The sequence below is a fragment of the Fistularia commersonii genome, chromosome 2 (assembly GCF_037954325.1).
Source record: "Fistularia commersonii isolate RoL2024-O1a breed Wild chromosome 2, RoL_Fcom_v1.0, whole genome shotgun sequence".
Lineage (NCBI taxonomy): Eukaryota > Metazoa > Chordata > Actinopteri > Syngnathiformes > Fistulariidae > Fistularia > Fistularia commersonii.
Genome location: NC_141285.1, coordinates 5,522,528 through 5,540,000, shown reverse-complemented (window position 1 = coordinate 5,540,000; position 17,473 = coordinate 5,522,528).

Sequence of the window (17,473 nt, the reverse complement as noted above, 5' to 3'; positions counted from 1 at the left end):
GGAGTTTACCTCCAAAATCCATTTTTTTCCTCAAAGTCAACCTGTTTTTCTCATCATGTTTCTTGGAGATAAAATTGGTCCTACTGTAATTGACAGATTGGTACATATCCACCTTGTGTTTAAAAATCATCTAATGCAGGGGTGTCAAACTCATTTCTCATCGCGGGCCACATACAGCCTAGGTAGATGTCAAGTGGGCCGGACCATTAAAATAATAGCATACTCAGCAATAAATAACCAAAATATCATGTTTTTCCTCTGTTTTGGTGTAAAGAAGTACAAGGACATAAGGAAAATTTTGGAATTTAATGAACAATCCTTTTACAAAACATTTCATGAAACACCTCATATTTCCCTAGACAAAAGTGCAATTTACTTTTATCATTCACATGTTTGCATTGCAATCATGTGATCATGCGATCCCACTGATCTTACAAAGGCACAAAACTTTAACAAGTAATTGGTATTGAAAAATATAGTAATGCACTTTAAGATTAAATGAGACATATAAAGAAAGGATCTTTAAACCATTTACACATATGCATATAAAATCTAAATTGAATCCCTGCCTACACCCTCCAAACTAAAAAGAGTGCTATTAAGTGTGTAAGGAAGAAAGTATTTACCTGTCCTGTAAATGTGTAAACTTCATTCATGAAACATAAATACACATACAATACATAATGAAAACGCATGGAGTTGCATGAACAGTAGAATTCCACCATACTCTTTAGTAGTGAAGCTGATGACTAAAATTAAATTGCACATTTTCGCTAGCAATTAGCTAGCTGGCTTTTACCGCTGCATCACTGATTTCTCGGCTATGGGTGAAAGTGGACCGCTGTTTCCTCAGACCCGACAGTAATTCATTGATCTTATCTCTTCTCAGTTGTCTTTGCAAGCTGTCATATTTTTCGCTGTGATGAGTCTTGTAGTGGCGCCGTATATTATATTCCTTAAATACCTAAAATTGTTGCAAACACGCCAAGCACAAAGGTTTCCCGTGCGTCTCCGTAAATAAATAAGACGTAGTCAAATTTTCTTTCAAAATTCGACACTCTTTAACTACTTTTCTCTGTTTTGATAACGACATTTTGGCTAATGAGGGCGTAGCGGGGAGGTAGAGAACAGGGTAGAAAAAAACGTCATAACAAGCAGCAGGTGGTACATTCATAACGTCTGCTGATTGGTCCGTCTCAGTGATGCGGATTGTCGTCTACTCTGACCAAAATAGTGCGCCCCATAGCGGAAAATTCTCGAATTGCATTTAATCAAAAAAATTAAATCCTTGTCTTTTATGCATTTTTTCACTTTCAAATTATCCTGTGGGCCTGGTCGAACCCCCTTGCGGGCCGGTTCCGGCCCACGGGCCGTATGTTTGACACCCCTGATCTAATGGAACAGGTCCCCGTTCGAATCTCTGGACAGATCATACAAACCAATATGAAGTGGACCTAAACACTTAGTTGGTCATGTCACACACCCTTGGTGACCTGACTTCAGAAATGTCCATACTCATGCTCTCTTTCAGCAATCTGTCTTGAACTGTGACTCTGCCAAACCAGACCTTTTTCTCCCTCATCTTGTGGTGACCATGGTAACTCATACATTTTCCACTAGATCCATCTGTATCCCATTCCGGCTAGGCTGTGATTTCATTCGGTCTACAACCTGCTGTTGAGTCCAACTGGGAGTATAGAAGTAAAATAGCAATTTGTCCACCTGGAGTTGCTGATTTGATCAACTGTCCATTTTTTTTCTGTCCCCATGCTATATCAGGAGCTCTTGTGCTTAAACTGTATCACGCAGAAAGAGTTAACACTCGTCTTCTACTACTTTGGGTTTTAACTTACAATAACATCTCATTACTTGTTGTAAATTTCTTTACTCAATATCTCACCAGTTTTTTTTTAAGGTATACGCGAAGTGCACTCACTGTTGTGACTCAATCTGCTCTGAGTATGTTGATCAGCCTGCCTTAAAAATAGATCATTGACACTTTTCAGACCGAGCAGAGTGGTGACACAACTTCAAGACACTCTTGTAAAATACTTCATTCATATGTTCATTGACAAATTTCAACTAGAGTGGTTATGATCAACTCTGGCAACATCCTTCTACTCATCTCACATACATAACCACCAACAGGTTCCCTATTGGGTTGGTGAAACTTCAAAGTTTCACCAACCTAGGTAATGCCTAGGTAATACTTGACATTGCTCTGCTGGAACAACAGATTAGCTTGGTGTTGGTTTTATTTGCATGACTGTACTGTATGCTGTTTCCTCAGCTTTCCTGTCCTCTGTCATGCTTTGGACCTCATATGGGGTATTTTTTTATGTGACTGTCGCTAACCCAAGGTTAAAAATGAAGGTTCATAGATTTTTGGAAGCTGTGCATTCTTTACACAGTTCTCCACAGCCTCAGGGATATCCGTTGTAGTCTTGGCCAAGGTATAAGGTAGTTTTCTAACCAACATAATCTCCTAATTAAAGGGCTTGCTGCCACAACTGTTTCTTGTTTACCAAATTCCAGTGTATCATTGACACTTTTCAGACCGAGCAGAGTGGAACACTATTGAAACACTACCAAAGAAACATTACCTCCTCTGTCAGTAACACACTCCATGATTGGATTACTAATGTCTTTGCTTTCACTCTGATCTCTGGGCCAGGTGTACTTGCAATATAGCCATCAGATGTAAAATAAAAATAAAAATAAAAATAAAAATAAAAATAAAAATAAAAATAAAAATAAAAATAAAAATAAAAATAAAAATAAAAATAAAAATAAAAATAAAAATAAAAATAAAAATAAAAATAAAGCAAAGGGGTCATTTCTATCTAAACATGGCATGCAACCAGAAATATCAAAATATGAACCTGATATTATTGCTGAGACCTAAACATTTTTCATCCCTTATTCAAGAGTGTTTTTCAGATCCAGTGACTAATTATTTTAGGTTGGCCTTTTTGTCTCAACTGAATGCGGTTGTATCTGTATCTTGAACCTTAATATTTACTTTGCGTTAAAAAAATATAATCAACATTGTTTTATCTTTTTGTAAAGTTCTTAACATATGGACTTAACATGTAGTCAGTCCTGCTCTGGAAATAGATGAACACTGTGCATTTAACTCACCTTGCTTAACTGAACAATGAAAGCAAGTTATCCATGATAAGTCAAGCTATGCCCCAATACAGATACATTACAAAGCACTTAGATCTTGAAGCTTACACAGTAAATTCTCTCTTATAGATCCCGACCGCAGTTCTATCACTGCCCTAATTGAATCATAAATACATGTATATGTATATTACCCATTAATAAATAAAGACACCATTTTTTATTAATGAAGTGGAAAATGTGGTATGGCGAGACATCAATCATTTAGCATAAAAACTGGGCAGTTAGTGGGGAGGGTGATATGGTGCAGGGGGATAAATTTAGACCCGTTAAATAGAGAGCGCTGTGTGCATTAGTATGAGTTTTTACATAAGCAATTATGGAAGCCTTCAGTGTTAATTTATGTGTGATCAGTGAACAAGAAGTGGGAGGGGGAGGGTCATGTAAGCGGGTGAGATAAATAGATGGAAATGGGAGCAAATGGGGGAATTGTGTAGCGGATTGCCCAATGTAAGGGAAGTGAATAGATTGAGAGGAGTGTTGCAGGATGGAAGGGATGCATTAGAGTAGAGAGACGTGGGAAGATTGTGTGAACAACAGGCATATTAATGAAGCAATATGAATAACACTGATTACAACAACAATTAAGGATCAGTAGTCTTCCTGCATGTGTCACAAGGAGAAATGAAGGAAGAGGGCAGAAAGGACAGATAGTGTGTGATCTTGACTGGATTTTTTTTTTTCTTTCACTCTCTTGCTGTTGTTTCTTAAAAAACACATGCGCACACAACCACACACACACACACACACACACACACACACACACACACACACACACACACACACACACACACGCACACATACACACATACACACATACACACATACACACACACACACACACACACACACACACACACACACACACACACATGCACACGGGCTCACACACATACATAACCACAAACAGACAAACACACCGACACATACAAATGCACGCAGCATCAAATGACTTTTAGGCCACCTTCAGATATTTTTTTTTCCATAAAATGTACCGACATTCATAAAGCCATTCTTTAATTTCCATGGAACCTTCTTCTTCTTTTCCTTTTGGCATTTCCCTTCAGGGGTTGTCACAGCAAATAAAGCTTCTTCATCTAACCCTATTCTCTGTATCCTCTTCACACCAACTCACTTCATGTCCTCTTTCCCTACGTCCATAAATCTTCCCTGTGGTCTTACTCTAGACCTCCTGCCTGGCAGCTCCAATTCCAGTATCCTTCCAACAATAAATTCATTATCTCTCCTCTCCTCGTCATTCCAAAAGCGAACCTCAACATTTTTATTTCTACTGTCTCCAGCTCTGCTTCCTGTCTTGTCTCTAATGCCTGTGTCTTCAAACCATACAGCATTAATGCCTTACCATTGTCTTGTACAAATTTCCTTTCATTCTTGCTGATATAATTCTATTGCATAGTGCCCCTGACACTTTTCTCCACCCAGTCCAACCTGCTTGAACCCATTCTTCACCTCTCTTCCTCACTCTCCATTGCTCTGGACTGTTGACACAAAGTACTTGACCTTCTTTATCTCCATTCCTTGCAGTCTCACCATTCCACTTAGATCCCTCTCATTCATATGAATATGCTCTGTCTTGCTGCAACAAACCTTCATTCTTCTCCTTTCAAGAGCATACCTCAACATCTCTAGATTTTCCTCAACCTGTTCCCTGCTCTCACTACAGATCACAATATCATCTGCAAACATCATGGTCCTTGACAATTCCTGTCTTACCTCATCTGCCAGCCTGTCCATCACAACTGCAAACAAGAAGGGGCTCAGAGCACATCCCCAATGAGTCCCACCTCCACCTTGAACTTTTCTCTCACACCTACAGCGCACCACACAACTGTCTCACAGCTTGCATACATGTCCTGTATTAGTCGAACATACATCTCTGCCACTCCCAACTTCCTCTTACAATACCATAGTTTCTCTCTTGGCACCCTTTCGTATGCTTTTTCCAGGTCTTAAAGAGCACAATGCAGCTTCCTCTGATCTCCTCTGTACTTCTCTACCAGCATTCTCAAAGCAAATACCGCAACTGTACGACTCTTTCTAAGCATTAAACCATACTGCTAACTATTTCTCTGTCTAGTTTTCACCACTCTTTCCCATAACTTCATTGTATGACTCATCAACTTAATCCCTCTATAAACATTACAACTCTGCACAGCCTTATTATTCTTAAAAATGGGTACAAACACACTTCTCCATTCCTCAGGCATTTTCACACTCTCTGAGATCCTTTTGGATAATCTAACCTGAAACTCTCAGAAACAGACACTTCCATACCTCCACAGGTATCTCATCAATAGCTAACTGCCTTTCCACTCTCCATCCCCTTCAGTGCCCTCTTCACTTCACTTTTACCAATCTCTGCCACTTTGTGGTCTACAATAGTCACCTCTTCTACTCTTGCCTCTTTCATTGTCTTCACTCATCAACTCTTCAAAGTATTCTTTCCATCTTCCATCACTCTCTTTGCATCTGTCAATACATTTCCCTCTCTATCCTTAATCACCTGAACCTACTGTACATCCTTTCCATCTCGATCTCTCTCTGTTTTGCAAAACTCTATAAATCACTCTCTCCCTCCTTACTGTCCAACCAAGCATACAAGTCATCATACGTTCTTTGTTTTGCCTTTTCTACCTCTATCTTTCCCTTACGCGTGGGTCACAACCCACGAGCTGTGGGTCGTGACCAAAAGATCAAGATTGCAGATACAAGCAGCCGAAATGTGTTTTCTCTGCAGGGTAGCCTGACATTTCCTCAGAGATAGGGTGAGCCATCTGGGGAGCTGCTCCTCCGCATAGAGGAGTCAATGAGGTGGCTTGGGCATCTGGTCAGGATGCCTCCATGACACTTCCCGGGGGAGGTATACTGGGCATACCCATCTGGGAGGAGGCCACAGGGAATACCCTGGACACATTGGAGATACTATGTCTTTAGATCTGCCTGGGAATGCCTTGGGATCCCCCCAGAAGAGCTTGACCATGTGTCTGAGGATAGGAAAGTGTGGGCCTCTCTGGTCCGGTTGCTGCCCCCCACGACCTGACTTCGGACAAGCGGCAGAAGATAGATGCATGGATGGATGGATGGATGGATGGATGGATGGATGAATGAATCACTATGCAGGGGATGTGACCCTCAAATAAAAACACACTAGTTTACAGCCGGTGATTTCCCCCTTACAATTCCATGGTTGACTGCCTCTCTACCTGTCCCCCAGCTCTTTTTTTCTCTTCTTAAAGACCATGTAAAAACAATGTCAGTCTCACCAACATTGGGTGAGTCAAGATCAGAATTCCAATTTATGCCTACTTTTTTCTGAGCTTTTGCAGCGCTCAGCTTTCCACTGTGTTGTTGTTGTTATGATTGTCACCATTTCTGTGACACATTGCATACTGTGACAGACATCTTAAAGACAATGTTCAAATAAGACACCACCGTGATGGCCATACATTCTCCCCATGTCCCTCTCTTCCATTTCACTTTGAATGAGCCTCATTTCACTTTTCATCAAGAGTACACTGAAGTACTTTTGTATTCTCCTCTCTTTACCTCAGCCCCTCTTACTTTTTCTCCCTCCATGCAGACCATTTTTAGTACTCCTCTATCTGTCTCCAGTCATCTCTGGTAGCCCTCTGTCTTCCTTTGGCCAAGCTGGGAGAGATGCCAGGGGAGGCTGACTGAGCCTGGCTCAGCCTGACAGGCTGGGCTTGAGTGGAGAGACAGAAAGGACCTTGGCTAAACTGGCAGAAGCATCACAGGGTGTGGGTAATATCTTTCTTATGCCAAACACTATATCTCTTTGATATAACTAATTCATTTGAAAAAAAAGAGATGATCGAGGGGGGCAGCAGGGGAGACTTGTCATAAAGGGACAGGCTGACAGATCAACATTCATTAGACCCCTGAATGTTTCTGTCACTTTGTTCCAGCTGGAGAGGTGACGCTCTGTACTGGGCATGTAACTATATTAATTATACAATCTCCTATTTATTCTCTATTATGCCATCTAAATTGGCAATTAGAAGCCTCTCTGCTGTGATCTGTTTTGATGTCCAACAAACCACAGTAATGCACCTTATCTGCTATGGAAATTGGTTTCTCATTCAGCATCACATGGAATTATCACATATTTTGGTTTATAGAACCAGACTATATTTTGGAGTCAATGCAGTTTCACAATTTGATTGCCAACTTTTATGAAATTCAGTGCACACAAAATAAATTCCATTCCAATCCAAAAACAAACATTTTTCGTGGGAAAATTGGCAAAGTAGTGGATAGAAAAAAATATTAAAAAACAAAAACTGACTGATATTGGACTAAAACTGATAATGCCAAAGCATACCCTTTGAGACTTAAATGTTGGTCAATGTGTGGAAAATCAGACCATGGGTAAGATGGCTGTATCCATTCCAACCATGTAGCATGCCATGGGAAGTGTAATGCATGTGTGAGTGATACAGCTTGCAGGAGGAAGTGTGTCCCGAACACTATATTGTGGGGGTTTATTTACAGAAACTGTTTTTTCTTGTGAAAATAAAGAAAAAAAAAACTTAAACCACTGAAAAGCCATCTTTAAAGCTGACTCTTCTGAACACTGTACATAGCTTGCTTGTGAGAAACCACACAACTACAGTATCATCTTGATGATTACTTTAATGATAATTTCAGCCTTGTGATCATTCAAAAGCAGAGATACAACTTATCACAGCAGACTTTTAGAGCAAAATGTGACATGATCAAACACAGATTCACTGTGTTAAGTGTAATTTGAACAGACCCATTGTACAATCTAACCAAGTCAATATTTGAAGTGCACGCCCCAACATTTGTATATCTGTGCCCGAAAAATGTAATGCTGCATGTTATTTTTCGACAAACCTGGACCGTCATGTCTACATTAAGATCAGTATTCATATCTAAACTTAGCCTAAATAATAGTGCAATTTTTATTTTCCACATCTTTCCATTCTTAAAAGAAATTTGCTTTACTCCACTGATGCTGCACACCAAAATTATACGCATCTTCAGGTAAATTGGAAAATGATAAGAAAGGGTTGCCTTTTGTAATGAAGGCTTGGGTTAAATAATGTGTTGAACAAAACTGGACAAATTACGTAAAAAGAAATTGGAATTGATGCTATGATATACTTACTTACTTAAAATTCATTTTTTTTTACAAACAAGTAGTATGATGCATACATTGTAGGCTCTAAAGTAGCCACAGCTACAACAGAATGTTGCCTTATGTTGACTTACCTTTACAGGTTCTATTCATGAACTGTCACAGTAATAGAATCTTCTTTTTCTAAGGATTCCATCAATGTTGCTCATCATGATTATAATCACAACAGCTCGAGACAGAACAACAGTCAAAAAAGGAGTGTGCAGTTTGTCACGTCTGGTAGTGTGTCAGCGCAGCCAACGCCTCCCCACTCACCCCAGACCACATACCAGTCTGGCTGGCTGTCTGTGCCAATTGAGCCCATGCTACTGCATTAAGACTTATCCCTCAAAACTCTGTGTGTGTGTATGTCTGTGCCTGAGTGACATTTACACTCCTCCATTGGCATTTATGTTGGCATCACAGTATATACCACAGCGGCAATGTGGCTGAGCCAAGTGTTGCTGATGACTCTCTTTATCCATCGCAGTATGTAGGGTTGGTAAAAATAACACACACACACACACACACAGACACACACATACACACACACACAAACACACGTGCAGTACAGTGATTAAGAATAGCCAACTGGCACAGATGGCTGTAAAAATATATTTGGAGCCATAAGCCTTGAGCATAGTGTAATGAAAACTACCCAAGTAAGAAATGGGGAATGGTAGAAAAACACTGCAGTCACAATTAATAACCAGTATTTTATGTTAGAGTTCTTTTACTCATGCATTTTCACTCAACATTACCCACCAAAGCTTTTGTTTATTTGGTGTACAACATTGTATTCCTTTAATACCACCTTACTGTACATTAAAGTTAAGTGAGGTACCTTGAAAATGGTGAAGGATAGATTACAGGAAAAAATAAAAAGATTAATACGTATTTTTATTTACTGTAAGATGATGGCATACGGATATGTGAACTTAAAATGATTGAAAAGACTAACATTTGACAGACACTGACCCTGGCAGAAATCAATATGTTTGGACCCATTTGTGTCTGTACTGATTTAAAGTCTCCTGAAGTTGAGTGACTGAACAAATTGATGCTGCATCACCACAAGTTCAGCCTCTATAGTTTTGAGGAAGGATGTTGCCATAAGTTCATGTGCAAAATATGATGAACATCATATCATTACAGAGGCACCAAGATCATGCTTTTTAAAGCAAGATCTACTATTATTCTGCTTCAGCTAAAAAAAAAAAAAAAGGCTCTGGCTCTTGCCTCTCTGCTTACTGCTAGTAAGATCAAGGATTGAGACAAAGTGTAGCCTTGTATGCAGTTAAGGATTCTTGTCATAACAAACTTTTAGCATTAAATTGTGTTATCAGCCATCTCACTCTGAAGTTATACTTGTGTCAACTACTGATAGACATATAAACATTAACACAGAGGGCATGAAAATGGGCTGACCCAAGATATTATGGAGAATGAACTAAGACAAACATCAAAATTCACTGTGGGAGAGTTTAGAAGCATGAGAGGTGACGCATCTTTGTATTATTGTGTTTGCTGCATATGAACTGATCTCAAATTAGGGTGTGATTAAGAGATATCGAATTTTATTTGAAAATAAAGATGATAAGTCTTGGATTTTTTTTTTTTTCTTTTGGATTTTGTGACTCAGGGAAAATTGGCACTTCATTTTGAGACATTATAATGATCCATAGAGTACCCCTACAAATGCTGTTACTGGTACATGCACTTCTGCTACTACTAATATTAATAATGATAATAATAATCTCATTGAATCGCCACCTGGTGTCCCAATGACCATAGGAGAGCTCAGTTGTCAGGGGCCTTATGCCCCTGGTAAATCTCCTAGATGGGAGTCAAGATAGGGTGCAACTCAGAAGAAACCGTTATGATGGAATACAGCAATGGAGCTAGTTTTGCATTGCCTGGTCCAAGGGCCCAAGTCATGAGCCAGGCCTAGGGGTGGGGCTCAATGTTAAGCAGCTGGTGGCTGGGCCTGCACCCATGTGGCACAGCGTTACACAGTCCAAAAAGACAACGTGGGTCCCCCTTACCATGGGCTCACCATCCAAAGGAGGTTCCAAGGGGGTTGGGTGCAGTGTGAGCGGAGTGGTGGCTCAAGATGAGGACCGTGGCAGTATGGATAAGGGTCATTTGGTCCATGTACTGATGCCAGAGCTTTGTTGGTGCAGCGTTTACAGTAATGCAGACCCCACATTGGTCTGTTGTGGCATAAATGGAGCAGAGTAAAAAAGCAAAGCTCTTACCAGATCAATTGAGCTTCTCACCCTTACTTATGGTCACAGGCTGTATCACGGATCCAAGCTGACAAAATTAGTTTCCTCTGCAGTTTGCACAGGCCTTCCCTTAGAGATTATTTGAGAAGGTGGGCCACCCGGGAGCGACTCAGAGTAGAACTGCTAGTCTTCTGCAACAAGAGAAGATGTAGATGCCAGATGAAGCGGTTCATTTCAGGATGCCTCTCTGCTAAGGTACATGTCCCACCAGGATGAGGCGTGGGAAGACCAAGGAATGTCCATGTCTCTCACCTGGCCAACTGAAGCCTCGAGATACCCCTGGAAGAGCTGGACAAAGTGGCCGGAGAGTGAAGTAATAGTAATGAAATTAATAATGATGATGATGCTAATTATAATAGCAATAATAAATTGATATTTATAATAAAATATTTTTGTATTGTTTTTTCTGTGTGTAAACAGGGAGTTCATTTTAGGGATTGATGCAATACCTGTTGATTAAATGTTCTCATTTTGAATAAGTGACTCAAAATAAATTGTTGATTCTAAAAGCAAAATTTTCAGACATGATGAATTTGATTTTTTTGTGGTTAGGTAAGGTTATGAAGAGGGAACAGAGGAAAGATTATAGAAAAGGGCACCTTAACATCCAGGTTCAAATCCAAAATGAAACAATAATTCCATGCAACTTGTGTGTTTGGCACGTTGAGAAATATAATTTAAGGCCAGTGAGTTCTGACCCTAAGGCACAACTGTACAATGCATGTCCCTCATGAACATGTGTGTGGAGGAAGAGAGGAATAGAGAGAAGAAGCAAGAGAGGTAGAGAGAGAGAGAGAGACAGAGAGAGAGAGAGAGAGAGAGAGAGAGAGAGAGAGAGAGAGAGAGAGAGAGAGAGAGAGAGAGAGAGAGAGAGAGACATGCCCCAGGTTATTCTCTGTCCCATTGGTGATTTTAGACAGCTGTGTCCCTTACTTCCTCCACTCTGGAGACCCACAAAACACAGACACACAGAAGCAGACACAGACACAGACACAGACACACACACACACACACACACACACACGCACACACCATTAGAGGCACACATGCACTAACACAAACAAATGAGGAAAAAACAGAATAAGAAGAAAAAAGTGATTAAACAGTAAAAGGCATTAACCTTCCTAATGACTTCAATTACTCTCATTTCTATTTATTCATTGCCATAATTGTTATTATTATTATTATCATTATTATTATTAGTAGTAGTATAATAGTAGTGTAGTAGAAGTGTAGTAGTAGTAGTAGTAGTAGTAAAAGCAGTAGTAGTATTAGCAGGATTAGTATGATTATGCTTGCCCTGTGTTTAACATTGAATAGAGAGTTTGCTTGATCTAAACTGAGCACTTGTGTCTTAACAACACACATAAAGTGAGGGTGAATCGTGAAAATAAAACAAAGATACACTCTCTCTCGCTTTTGCTTATAATGTGAGAAAAAAAAGAAAAACTATCTACACAAAAATATACACACACAAACAGAGAGAGAGAATAACAGCGATGAAAAACTTGAATCAAATGGTCATGAACGATAGATTTATTAAGTGCATAAGGTGAGTAAAATACATTCTGGTCTTTAAAATGAAGGTTTCCAATTGTTATCATTATTGAAGACCACATAAAAGGCTGGCTTTGGGGAAACTTTTGTCTCCCTAAAGCCTCTTAAATTCAATGAAGTCCATGCTTTCCCATCCTATGTTCATGATATTTCATCTAATGAAGTGTATTTACTTGAACAGGTATGGTTCTCAAGCACGTAGTCCTACAACTCGCAAGGGTTGTAAATCAGAACATAACAATTGAACAAGCAGCATAGTACATTGTTTGACCTTGGGATTATCCTTGTACTTGGTGATCTCCCCTGAATAGCTAAAATCAACCCATGAGCAGCAAATTAAGTGCATACTGTACTGCGGCCCTAAAACAGGTCTGAGTTTTTTTTCTTTTGTATCTTTCCATCGGTATTTGTAATCCCCGTCTCCCTAACTCCTGATCATTTGGTCTGCACTTGTGTGTGTTTGTGTGTGTGTGTGTGTGTGTGTGTGGGTCTGTTCAGTCCAGACAGGGGACTCTGTGTGGGGACTCTGTGTCATCATGAGCAAGACAGGGTCTCACTATGGTCAGTAAAGTCATGGAAAGCCAAGTTACTGTCTAATTGGATTACTGCCCTCATCCTGCTAAGAAGCTGTACAAACACACATAGGCGGTAAAAAAAAAATCTGACATATATACACATACATTTTGATACATACACATGTGTGCACACAGGAAAGGGCCACATGACAACACAAACATATAATAAAGCTCTGTTTTACTGTTTTTGTGTGCATGCGTGTGTTTGTGTGTATGTGTATGTATGTGAGTGTTTGAGTGTGTGTGTGAGTGTGTCATATATGTTGTGCATAAAGTTGTGTATACACAGGAAGGAATTGAATAGGACAGCAGCTGACCCCTGTCAGGGACTTGCCCAATATAAAGTACAAAAACATGGAGTGATATTTCCTGTCACAAAGAGGAGCACTAGTTCAAAAATCCTTGATCTCTTCTTGCATTCATCCATTGCTTCAATGACTACTTACTTGTCTTGTACAGTTTTCATGTCCACTTGTAAAACTTTGGTCCTTTGAAAAGGCTGTAAATAAAAATATTGAAGGCTCAGTGCAAGTTCAGTAAAATAAGGCAGATGATGGGAGTCCGATGTTGCTCTTGAAAATGGACACCATCTCCATCTGCAGGCAATGAGCCTTGAGCACAGCTGCTTCTCCAATGGTGACATCAGAATACCCCCCCCCAAAAAAATAATACACGAAGATTATATTCACAGACTTGCAATATAACAGAATTTCACAGAAATTAAACATGCAGCCTCAGGGGGGCACAAGCTAGTGTCTGTCTGAGCCAGTCCCAAGCCCAAATAAATGGAGAGTTGCAACAGAAAGGACATCAGGTGTAGAACTTTTGCCAAAGCAAAATATGCAAATTGAACCTGCGACTCTCATACTGGATAAGCCAAGGCCCAGGGTTAACAAGGATTTGTGCAGATAACCTAAAAGGTACCAGTGGACATTGGACGACCATGGTAGTGAAAGGAAGAGACTTGGAGTAGGAGTCATCTTAACCCTCATATTATGTTACGGGTCAATTTGACCCATTGGGTCAATGGGTGAAATGGGTCAAATTGACCCTTAACATAATAAGAGGGTTAAAGGAGAAGACTTTTGAGAATGTTCTCAAAGTGAAAAGAGTATCAGATGGACTTATGAGCCTGAAATTGGAAATTGAAGGTAAGATGCTCAGTGTTGTTAGTGGCTATGCCCAACAGGTGGAATGTGTGTGAGAAGGAGAATTTCTGGAGTGATTTAGATGAAGTGCTGCAGAATATCCCCAGAGGTGAGATAGTGTGAATTGGTGCAGACCTCAATAGGCATATTGGTGTAAGCAATAGAGGTAGTGAAGAAGTGATGTGCAGGTTTGGTATCGAGGATAGAAACACAGTGGGACAGATGGTTTTTGACTTTGCAAAAAGGATGGAAATCCCATCTATCCATCTCCCACTGTTCATCCGAAATCGGGTCACAGGAGCAGCAGCCAGAGCAGAGAGACCCAGACCTCCTTGTCCCCCACCACATCGTCAAGCTCCACCTGAGGGACCCCAAGGCATTCCCAAGCCAGCTTAGAGACATTTCTCTCCAACATGTCCTTGGTCTTACCTGTGACCTCCTCCCAGATGGACCTCCCTTAGGAGGCATCCAGGACAAATCCTGACCAGATGCTCAAGCCACCTCATCTGACTCCTCTCAATGCAGAGGCACAGCGGCTCTCCTCTGAGCCCTTCCCAGATGGCCAAACTTCTCACCCTATCTCTGAGGGAGAGACTGGCCTCCCTGCGGAAAAAAAATAATTTCCGCCGTTTGTATCCAAGATCTTGTTCTTATGGTCACTACCAACAGCTCGTGACCATAGGTGAGGGTAGGAATGTAATCGATCAGTATATTAAGAGCCTTCTGGCTTAGCTCCCTCTTCACCCCGACCAACCAGTACAGACTCCGCATCACTGCAGATGCTGCACTGATCCATCTGTCGATCTCCCGCTCCATCCTTCCCTCTCTCATGAACAAAAAACTGAGATACCTAAACACCTCCACTTGGGGCACGACCTCGTCCCCGGCCCAGAGTGGGCACTCCCCTGTTTCTGGTTTAGCACCATTGTCTCAGATTTGGAGGTGCAGATCCTCATCCTGGCTGCTTCACACTTAGTCATCATCTGCAAAAAGCAGAGACTCGACCCGGTAAAGGGGAATCATCTCCATGGTCTCCCATTCCACTGGCACTGTCCCCGAGATCCACGCAATGCTGCAGAGGCATGTCAGCCAGTACAGCCCTACAACATCCAGAGCCTTGAAGAATCGGTGTATCTGCTCCAGAGTCCCCCAGCTCTGCGTCCTCAATTGGAAGTGCATTTTGATAGGCTTGAGGAGGTCCTGGAAGTATTCCTTCCACTGATCTACAATATCTCGAGTCGAGGTCAGCAGGACCCCAATTCCACTGTACACAGTGCTAGCGGAGCACTGTTCCTCCTGAACCACCAGGAACCACCGTGGACCAGAATCTCCTCCACTGGAAGTCGTTCTCCAAGGTCTCCCAAAATTCCTTCCACAAGTTTTTGCCTTGGCAGCCGCAGGCAACTTGGCCTGCTGCCACCTGTCAGATGCCTCCTGAGCCCCACAGGCCAAAAAGGCCCAATAGGCCTCCTTCTTCAGTTTGATGGCATCCCTCACCGCTGGGTTCCACCAGCAGACTTGAGGGTTGCCACCCCAAAAGGCCCAGACCACCTTACAGCTGCAGCTCTAGTCTGCCCCATTGACAATAGAAGCTTGGGAACATGGCCCATTCAGACTGTGCAGCCAAGGGTCGGACCATCAAGGTCCCCCATCAGCCACCACCTGGACCCACGTCATCCTTCTGGGCCGTGCCTGGTCCAGCCCCACGGGTGCAGGATCTGGGCAACAGGCGCTTGCCATCGAGCCCTTCTCCAGGGCCTAGCTCGAGGGGGAAGGGGGAAGGGGCCAGTGACCCGTGTACATGCAGGGGAAAACTGGGTCCAATAGCATTACTCATCATAGGGTGTCTTCTGAATACTTGATTCATTCACGTATTCTAATTTGACCCATTTACTTCAATCATATTTTGGATATCCCAAAAAATTCAAGATGAAGTCATTGTATCCCAATTTTAAACTGACTTGGTCAGCCAAAGTTTATCATGCATGTTGTTCATGGGCTGTTACAAAAAACAAAAAAATACAAACATATGTATGAATTATGTATTTATTTTATTTTATTTTATTTTATTTCATTTTACTTTATTTTATTCCTTGCACCGTCTGGCTCTGAGCAGCTTTCATAGAAATTGATAGGAACTATGTTTGCAATCCTGTGTCCCTTTCCCTTTAACATGAATATTTGATTTGAAACCATTGTCGTATTATTACGAATTATTATTATTAATAATATTATTAACAATACAGAAAGGAAGTATGATTATTATTATTTTAGCATTTAGCTATGAGCAAAGCTTTGCCTTACAATGCGCTGAGACATGTCTGGTTATACCAAACCTCAAACTATTCCAAAAATCCAACATTAAACCAAAATCTACTACTGTGGTTGCCAGTTAAACTAACATATAACTCTAGGGCACAACCACAGATGCATTTTTTTGTTTTCTAAATTAATCATTCAAAGGGCTAATAAAAAGGCATACATTAAATACACTGTTTTCTTTTTTTTTTTTTTTTTTTCTCAGTCACTTTAAAAACAGAAATATACCACGAATTATACATCTAACCAAAGTAAGGTGAAAGTGAGGACACTACTTGGAGGCAGATTGCAAACTATAATAAATCAAATGTTCTATCAAATGCAGCAAAGCAGGTGTGTTTTCGGGGTATTTAGACAGATGAAAGATTTGAGTTGAAAAAATATAAATGAATTATCAATAAATTGAGAAAATGTCATATAATAAGCTTACTTTTCACGAGAGAAGCCTGTAAAATTGAGGTACTAACAGAAAGGATTTACTCTATATCAAACCTTGCTAACAGCTCCAATATGAGTGACAGCCATTGTGTTTACCTTTCACTCAGTACTTTTCTGTAATGATATCTGAATTATATCCCATGGTTATGAAAATTCGATTTCCTAAACCTTGTTTAAGTCATGTTAACAGTAATACGATTTTCACCCACATTGTACATTTTATGAATAAGCATTAGGTAATACTGTACACGGTACTGGTCCTTTGACAGTTATACAATAAAGCAAAATGGGCATGCGGATGTTGAAAGTAAATACTCAGATATAGAAGCTCAAAGTTGAAAACAATACTTTCAATCTCAATCTAAAATTTCAATAATCACTATATGGTATTATGAAATGTGTCTTATCCTCCCACACACAAAGCCCACCCCGTTACTAATCTTGCTTTGGAACCAATATCAGGTGTTCTTTGTCAAATAGGAGCAAAATGAAAATTCTCCCATGGCTGAAAATGTAAGACCTATATTTATTTTGTCATTTGATGACAGGATTAAGGTTATGTAGGGTTAAGCTTTGCCACACCTGGCTTTTCTATAGGGACAAACTTGCAAATATCACAACCTGCATGTATAACCCAAGTTGTTAACATCCTTGGTCTCAGAAGCAAAATGTAAAATATGTATCAGGTGCTGATTCAAACTTACGTAGAAGCTGAAATTGTCTTGAAGTCTAATTGGTCATTTTAGAAAAAAGCAGACCGCGTTGATCAGCTATATAAAT